Raw genomic sequence first — 8172 nt, 5'->3', positions numbered from 1 at the left:
CTAGGTCTGAAACGTCAGCCTTTCTGCTATGATGCTGCTTGGCCTGCTGTGTTCATCCAGCTCTGCACCTTATTCCTTATAGCTTAATCACTTTTTACACTAAATTCCAGTGTTTGACTGTAACTGCGCTGTTCAAGGTTTGATACAGCCAGAAAATTACACACTAGGACAAAGCAGAGAGAAGTGTGGAAAAAGTGTCAAACTTGAGAATGACAATTAACTAAATCCGTAATAGTCAAATTATTAGGCCTCTTCCTGTTTACACCTAGATATACGAATAAGACAATGACTTAATCTGCCTATTGTTGCTGCTCCATTGCACTTTTAAGGGGGGTAAAGCGGAAATCCGTTTACTGTTTAATGCATTTCAAGCAGATTAGGAATCCTCCCATACCACTAACCTCCTCCTGACCACAGCTGTCTGTCAGGGACCATTCATTGCACTATACGAGATAAACCCATTAATTTGGCTCCAAAACTGTTTTTCCATGTCTTGAGCATTCCTTCCCCTCCCTTTTCAGATAATACATGCTTTATTTGTAATGAGTAGTCAGGCCCAATATTTTGCTCCCCAAATGGGTACTTTACTTACTGGTACCCTATATAGGGTGCAAGGGATCAATCAGGTGACATGACTGTGCTGTGAAGATGCCAGAATGATTTAAGACACACCGACAGAGTAGCTCCCACTTAGTGAACGTCAAGGACGGCAATCACCCAGACCCACAACAGTGGTTCATCTTCATACTCTATACAAGTCAAACCCTATTTTTGGTTTCAAGAGACTTAAACATTTTGACTTAAAAAGGAAAGCACAATGGCAATGCTGGCAAATGCTTGCGCCAGTTTGGGTGTACCTGAGGCAACGTTCCCACCAGGCTGCAGGCGTGTACAACTGCGCAGACATGTATATAACACACACATTGACAACAGAAAAAGACATGGCACAGATTATTTTGTCAGGCACAGCACAACTAAATTTTAAAGGGATTTTAATCAATTTTGAATGTCTATTAAAGGGAAGTAGAGGAACAGGCAGTACAAAATAAAGACTGGGGTAACTATATCATGGCTTTTGAATCTTTGTTGTGTGTCTGCTGCATTTCCCTTTTTATGCATCTTCCCTTTAAGAGAACTTTAGTCACTATGACATCCTTAAGTTACAAAAGATACCACATACTCCAAGAACTTTCTTTATTACTAAAACTGTGCCAGAGACAAAACTCTCATGATATAATGAAAATAAATAAAACCCAATAGCGTTCAGTAGTTGACCAGTTACAAGTAATAGCTTTTAATCAAACAAATCAATTTACTAGGTACCATGACAAAGGGCACGCACCAGTAATATTAACTTCACTATTTTCTCCTTAAAGATAAAGCCTGGTCTTAGATATTGTGCGATTACTTGTCTCCAGTGCTACTGTAGGAAACATTTAAAATATTAACATTACTTGGTAATACTGGCCTTAGCATTACTTGTCTCAAACAAAATCTTCCCCAAAAACATTATCTGTCTACTTTGTTGGTCTTATTCATTCTTTTTGCTAAGAGGTCAGACAGGCAAATAATCTGTTGTCAGTCTCAGGTAAGGAATGCTTGGATAGACTCAACTTATTATTGTACTTTTGTGATAAGACAACTTGCCTTAATAAAGCATCCCTAACAAACTAAAGCACCCCAGGAACATAATCATACAAAAATTGATACAGCCAGAGATGGTGGGAGATATCAAACACTTGACAAAAAAAGGCTTTGAGAAGACTTTTAAAAGGGCAGGAAGTAGAGTGCTCCACAGTGAGAGTTTCAGAGCCTTGACCTAGAATGACACAGTTACCAATAGCGGCGTGCCGGAAGTAGAAGAAATATTTTGTTTGGTTGTACAGAGCCGAAAAAGAAAGATGAAGTCACAGCTTTTCGAAAGTGGGACCAAAAGAAGATAGACCTCTGGATTGCACAGACTTCCCCTTAAATGACATAACTGAGGTGAAAAACAATTCATACAGTGAAATAAAAAAAAACAAACCACAGTGCCAACCAACCCTACAGTCTCCCAACATAAATGTCTAGGAGTCAAAAATAAAATACTGTGGATGTTGGAAATGTGAAACATGAACAGAAAATGCTTGGGGATAGAGGCAATGTCGATGGAGTTCCCTTCCTCCTCCCCTGTATTTTCTGTTGTCATTAGGGTGATGCCTGAAGACGCCCGGCTCTCTGGAAGATGCACATTTTTCTTCCCGTCTCTTTGACAGCATCGTTGGCCTCAGGTGTTACCAGCCACATACTGCTGCGAGGGATCTTCATCCACAGTGGGTCAGTTCAGAGACACAAGAGGGAGCTGACATCTTGAGGCTAATGGCCTCCCCCCACCCCAACACAGGGCCCATCTCCCCCCGGGAAGGGGGCAGCAATACTCACCGCGGTCAGACCCTCCATCCAAGCTCAGCCACGACGGGCCCCTCAGCCCCGACCGCAAGCAGCTTCCACAGTTGAGGCCTGGTCTTTCCCCGGCGTTCCTCTCCTGGTTTCCCTCCCCACCGCCGTCAGCCCGATCAGGGTACCCGAGCCGTCCCTTCCAACCCCCACCTCCTACTGGCTACACCCTAACCTGCTGGCTGCCCCGGGATGGGGGTGGGGTTGGAGAGGCCGGGGAATTCCTGACTGACGGTCGCGCCGACCATTGGCGTGTCGCGTAGCCGGGACGGTCCGCCAATAGGGGAAGGCCGTCGCGGCGGTGGGCGGGGACGACCCCAGCAAGTTCGGGTGAGGAAGCGGAGGCAGCCGCCGCCGGCCCGCGCATGCGCTGCCTACGTGTCTTGCTCCCGGGAGCTGGTGTTACTGAAGTTCCCACCGGCCGAGGTACGTTGCAAGCTGCAGGTACAGAAGTTGCTGGAAAAGCTCAGCAGGTCTCGGCAGCATCTGTGCAGAAGTCAGAGTTAACGTTTCGTGTAGTGACCCTGCTTCAGAACCCGGACCCGAAACGTTAACTCTGATTTTTTGATTCGCAGATGCTGCCAAGACCTGCTGAGCTTTTCCAGCAACTTCTGCATTTGTTCCTGATTTACAGCATCCAAAGTTCTTTCGGTTGTAAGATGCAGATGTGCCGTGCATGCAACATCTTGCACCACCCCCTCATTAAAAAAAAAGGAGCTCAATCATCGGCAGGAATGATTAATAACTACAGGGTTATATGATGCCAGGTCTAATACTACCCCATGGCTCTATCACCTTTCCCCGTTACCCTCCTGCTGTTGAAAAGGTTTCATGGAGCTGAGCCCCAAGAATTGCAAGAATGCAACAAAGAGACTTCGAGGGCTGCAGGGTTGGGTTGGATTGGAGAAGGAGCAGTTTTGCATTCACCATCCAGTATTTTTTTATATGTGCTGGAAGATACATGAGAGACTGCAGAAGTTTAGAAAGATTACAGCACAGAAGGAGGCAATTCAGCCCATCATGTCTGCACTGGCTGAATAAACCAGTCACCCATACTAATCCCACTAACCAGCACCTGGTCCACAGTCTTGAAGGTTACAGCACTTCAACTGCAAATCCAGGTTCTTTTTAACTGAGTTGAGGGTTTCCATCTCAACCACCAAACTGGGCAGAGAATTCCAAACACCCACCAGCCCTTTGGTTAAAAAATGCTTTTCATCAGGTCCCCTCTCATCTTTCTACTAATCAACCTTAACTCCCAGTAAGTGACCTCTCTACTCAGGGAAATAGGTCTTTTCTGTGCACCCTATTCAAGCCTGTTATAATCTTGTGTACCTTAAATAAGTCACCCCTCAACCTCTTCAGTTCTAAGGAGAGCAGACCAAACTCATTATATTTTTTCTCATACCTGAAATTTTTAAGACCTGACAACATTCTTGTAGACATGGTCTGTACTCTCTTGACAGCAATTATGTCCAGGGTAGGTTGTTGACTTGCTCACTGAGCTCGGTAAGCAAATCAACAACCTCACCCACAACCCGAGCTACAGATCTTTGCCAAAACTTTGAGCAATGATGTCCATTCTGTAATATGTTGGCCAGAACTGTACATCATTATCAAAAGTGGTCCCTATATTAATTGTATATTGTATTTAAAACTATCTAGTATTTGTTTATACCTATTACATGCTAAAGATATCCCAAATAACTTTATTACTGAAAATTATTAAAAGTAGTTGATGACATCAACGTGAAATACAAGGTGAATATTAGTACACCACCCGAATTAGCCACAAATGTGAGCACTACATGTAATTTTGAAGAACATGTGACTCGTGTTGGTTCACCCTTAAATCTGGACCTTAGCAACATAGTTGGAGTTCAATCTCCACTAGTTCTCAATTAATCTTTTCGAGGGCATTACAGTCTCATGTTGTTTTAAATAAATCAGGTCAATTAGATAGATAAGTGGTGGACAATGGCATATTTTCTGTTAGCTCAGCAGCATTTCCACCAGTTTATGTTTCATTCATTAAAAAAAACTGAAAATGCTGGGTAAACTCTACAAATTTGGCAGTACCTGTGGGGAGAGAGACAGTTAAAAATTTCAGCTTGAAGTAATTCCGAAGAATAACTATAATGGACTAGGTACGTTACCTCTGTTAACTCTCTCCATAAATATGCTGGATCTGTCGAGTTTCTCCAACATTTTCTGTTTTTATTACAGATTTCCAGCATCCACAGTATTTTGCTCTTTTTATGCTTCTCTCAGTTTGTTAGAATCCATATCGGTGTTGGTTACAAGTGCTAGAAGTTGCACCTTAAAAATGGCTAAATTTTCAGTCTGGTTGCAGGCAATTTATGCATCGTTGGGGCTCTCAACTGTGCTCTTTGCTTTCATTAACACTGCATTTGTTTGGACATTACCTTTTCTCTTAAAACAGGAATGCAGCTTGCCCAACAGCTTTGCGTGGAGGCTGGGGAATAATGTGAGCTTTAAAGCACTAATTGTAACACGGATGTAGAAAATGGGTACAGTCACCCTGACTACATGGGCATGAGGACTTTAATTATAGGGAGCTGGGATTTTCTGCCCAGGAGGATCTCCACATTAATGGAGATGTCTAAAGCAGCTTACAGCAGGGGTAACCTGATTGAAAATGTTCCAAGCAGAAAACTATTCAATAGTCTTTAATCGCTAGTGATTTGCAAGTGTGTTATTCTCAAAATCAGTTCAGAGAGACTGCTTATTTCATTTCATGGAATCTTTTTCCCGCAGTCTAACAAATCTGTGAAGATTCTGGGAGAGTCAGCAGTGGTTCCTAATGTTCTGCGTGTTTCTAAACTCTAGTAAATTATTTAAAACTCTTAATAGATTATGATTTCATGTTTAGAAATGTAGAAACAAAGCAACAAGGAGCAGGAGTAGATCTTTCAGCATTTTGAGCCTGCTCTCCCATTCCATTTTATCATGAACGATCCTCTGCTCAATGTCATATTCCCGTTTTCTCCTCATACCCCTTGATACATTTAGTATCTAAAAAAGTATCTGTTTCTTTCTTGAATATAATCAATGAGTTGGCCTCTACAGCCTTCTGTAATAGAGAATTCCACAGGTTCACTACCCTTCAAGTGAAAAATTTTTCCTTCATCTCAGTCCTAAATAGGCTACCTCATCCCAAGAATATATCCCCTGGTTTTAGATTCTCTAACCCGTGGAAAATATCCTCCCTGTATCTTGACTGTCCAGCCCTGTTAGAATTTTATACGTTTCAATCATTCACTTTCAACCTTTCAAACTCTACTGAATACAGGGCTGGTCCAAACAATGTTTTCTCATAGAACAATCCTGTCAACCCCACTATTAGCATCGTGAACCTCCACTGAGCTCCCTCTATGGCAGGTATATCCATTCTTAGGTAAGGGGACCAAATCCGGACACAATATTCCAGGTCTGATCTCACTAATGCCCTGTAGAAGTGCAATAAGACACAGTTTCCATATAAGAGCTGAGGTATGTTGATGTAACATGAAAAACATGAACTCAAAAAAATTGTCTGGAGTCCAGGTTAGCTTGTACAAACAAGTAGTTCGTCAAAAACAATGAAATAAAACACAGGCATGTCATAACAGAGAAGAAGGGTCCAGGCCCGAAATGTCAGCCCTCCTGCTCCTCTGATGGTGCTTGGCCTGCTGTGTTCATCCAGCTCTGCACCTTGTTATCTCGGCATGTCATAACAGTTTGGATTCCTCTTGCAGCCTATGTTAATTATGATGTTTTAACATGAATATGTAGCAAAATCCCATCAGTTCTTTTCAACGGCGGTGATTTTTTTCAGCAGCAGTTTACTTATTTCAAGTTTTTGGGAGCACAGAGATCTTATAGTTTACGGTAGCATTTTCATCCTTGCAAAAAATATGTAAGGATCAGCCAGGGACGAGAATGACAAATTACTTACCCACATGAGTTCTTTTCTGTCTTATTTTCCACTACTACCAATACCTGTCAAGCATCTTTGTTTAATACAAAGATTTAGACATTTACATTTAGATTAGATTTAAACATTTAGACCTGGTGACTGGATTTAAACTGAAAAAAAATCAATGCAGAGTCAGGTCTGAATTGCCTCTATACATCAATGCTCCCTGCTTATGCACTCAGCCAGTAACTCAGTCTGAAAGTACACGCAGACTGTTTTTTGTGATAGGTCCAGCCCTTAGTGAAAGTGATATTGACTAATTTTATTTGTATCTCTCAAACTGTACTAAGAAAGTCCAAATAAAGACCTACACTCCTTGCAGTTTAGAAGAATGAGAGATGATCTATTGAAATGTGTAAGAATCTGAGGGGGCTTGACAAGTTAAATGCTGAGAAGCTGATTCCTCTCACAGGGCCATCTAGAACTAGGGGACACAGCTTAAAAATAAGTCTCCATTTAAGAAAGAGATAGGAAAGAATTTCTTCTCTGTCAAAGGGCTGTGAGTCTTTGGAGTTCTCTTCCACAGAAAAACAGAGGAGGCTGGGTCATTGAATTTATTCAAGGCTGTGCTAGACATAGTTTTGTATGGAGAGCTCAAGGTTTAAGGGGCAAGTAGGAAAACAGAGTTAAGGCCACCATCAGATTGATCAGGATCTTATTGAATGGTGAAGCAGGCATGATGGGCTAAATGATCTTTTTTGTAGGAACAAAGACAGAACTTGCTGGAAAAGCTCAGTAGGTCTGGCAGCATCTGTGAGGAAAAACTCACTTAATATTTTGGGTCCAGTGACCCTGTTCTGAGGAAGGATCACTGGACCCGAAACATTAACTCTGATTTTTTTCTTCACAGATGCTGCCAGACCTGCTGAGCTTTTCCAGCAACTTCTTTTTTTGTTCCTGATTTACAGCATCTGGAGTTCTTTCAGTTTTGATCTATTTTGTAGGCTGTTTTTAACTTAATGTAATGCAGATATCACCTTTCACAGAAGGTACATATGGAATTAGGGGCAGAGTGATTTTCCAGACTAATTTATTTTATCTCCAAATGGATCAGAGAGTGAATTCTGAAAAGTGGGTTGAAGAATAGATGTTTATTATAAAAAAGGTTTGCACTTAAATAGTATATTTGGCACCTTCAGGATGACCCAGAAACACTTGACAGCCATGAAATACAGTTGAAACGTCCAACTGGATAATTTGAAGAAGCTGGAACTGTTCCCCTTTAGAAAGGAAAAGTTTGAGAGGAGATTTGATAGAGGCAAATCATGTGAGTCATTATAAATAGAGAGAAAGAAACTGGAGGAATGGCTGTGAATCAGAAGACATGGGTTTAAAATAACTGGCAGAAGAAGCAAAGGAGATGTGAAGAAATTTTTTTAATGCAACGAGTGGTTATGTTATGAAATGCCCTAACTGAGACTCTGGAGGAGGCAGGTTCAATTGCATATTTCAAAAGGGAATTGGATAAGAACTTTGGAGGGGAAATAATTGCTGGGCTACTGAGAAATGGCTGGGAAATAAAGCAAACTAAATTGCATTTGAACAGAACCTACAGGAACTCAATGGGTTGGATGGTCTCCATTCATTCTGTAACATTACTATGATTCTACATTGGGTTTTAATTGTGAGGGTCAGATTGGATGGACTTTATGTGTTCATCATTGCTAATAAGTAGATCCTCTCCATGCTTTCTTGGTGGTTGTGGAAGTCTGCTGAGAAAGTATACCCATTACTGGGGAAACACGGCAAAAGGTTGT

At 41.6% G+C, this 8172-nt stretch overlaps 1 protein-coding gene across 1 annotated transcript in view; it reads right to left on the bottom strand.

Annotated features, from left to right (window-relative positions):
• Positions 1-2654, bottom strand: part of lysmd4 (LysM, putative peptidoglycan-binding, domain containing 4) — a 19717-nt gene extending 17063 nt beyond the window's left edge. The window contains exon 1 of the mRNA XM_020509589.2: positions 2422-2654. The gene's annotated coding sequence lies outside the window, so the exon portion shown is untranslated. The remainder of the gene's footprint in view (positions 1-2421) is intronic.
• Between the last annotated feature and the right edge of the window lie 5518 nt (positions 2655-8172).

The sequence above is a fragment of the Rhincodon typus genome, chromosome 33 (assembly GCF_021869965.1).
Source record: "Rhincodon typus isolate 14 chromosome 33, sRhiTyp1.1, whole genome shotgun sequence".
Classification (NCBI taxonomy): domain Eukaryota; kingdom Metazoa; phylum Chordata; class Chondrichthyes; order Orectolobiformes; family Rhincodontidae; genus Rhincodon; species Rhincodon typus.
This window is presented reverse-complemented; position numbering and strand designations above follow the sequence as displayed.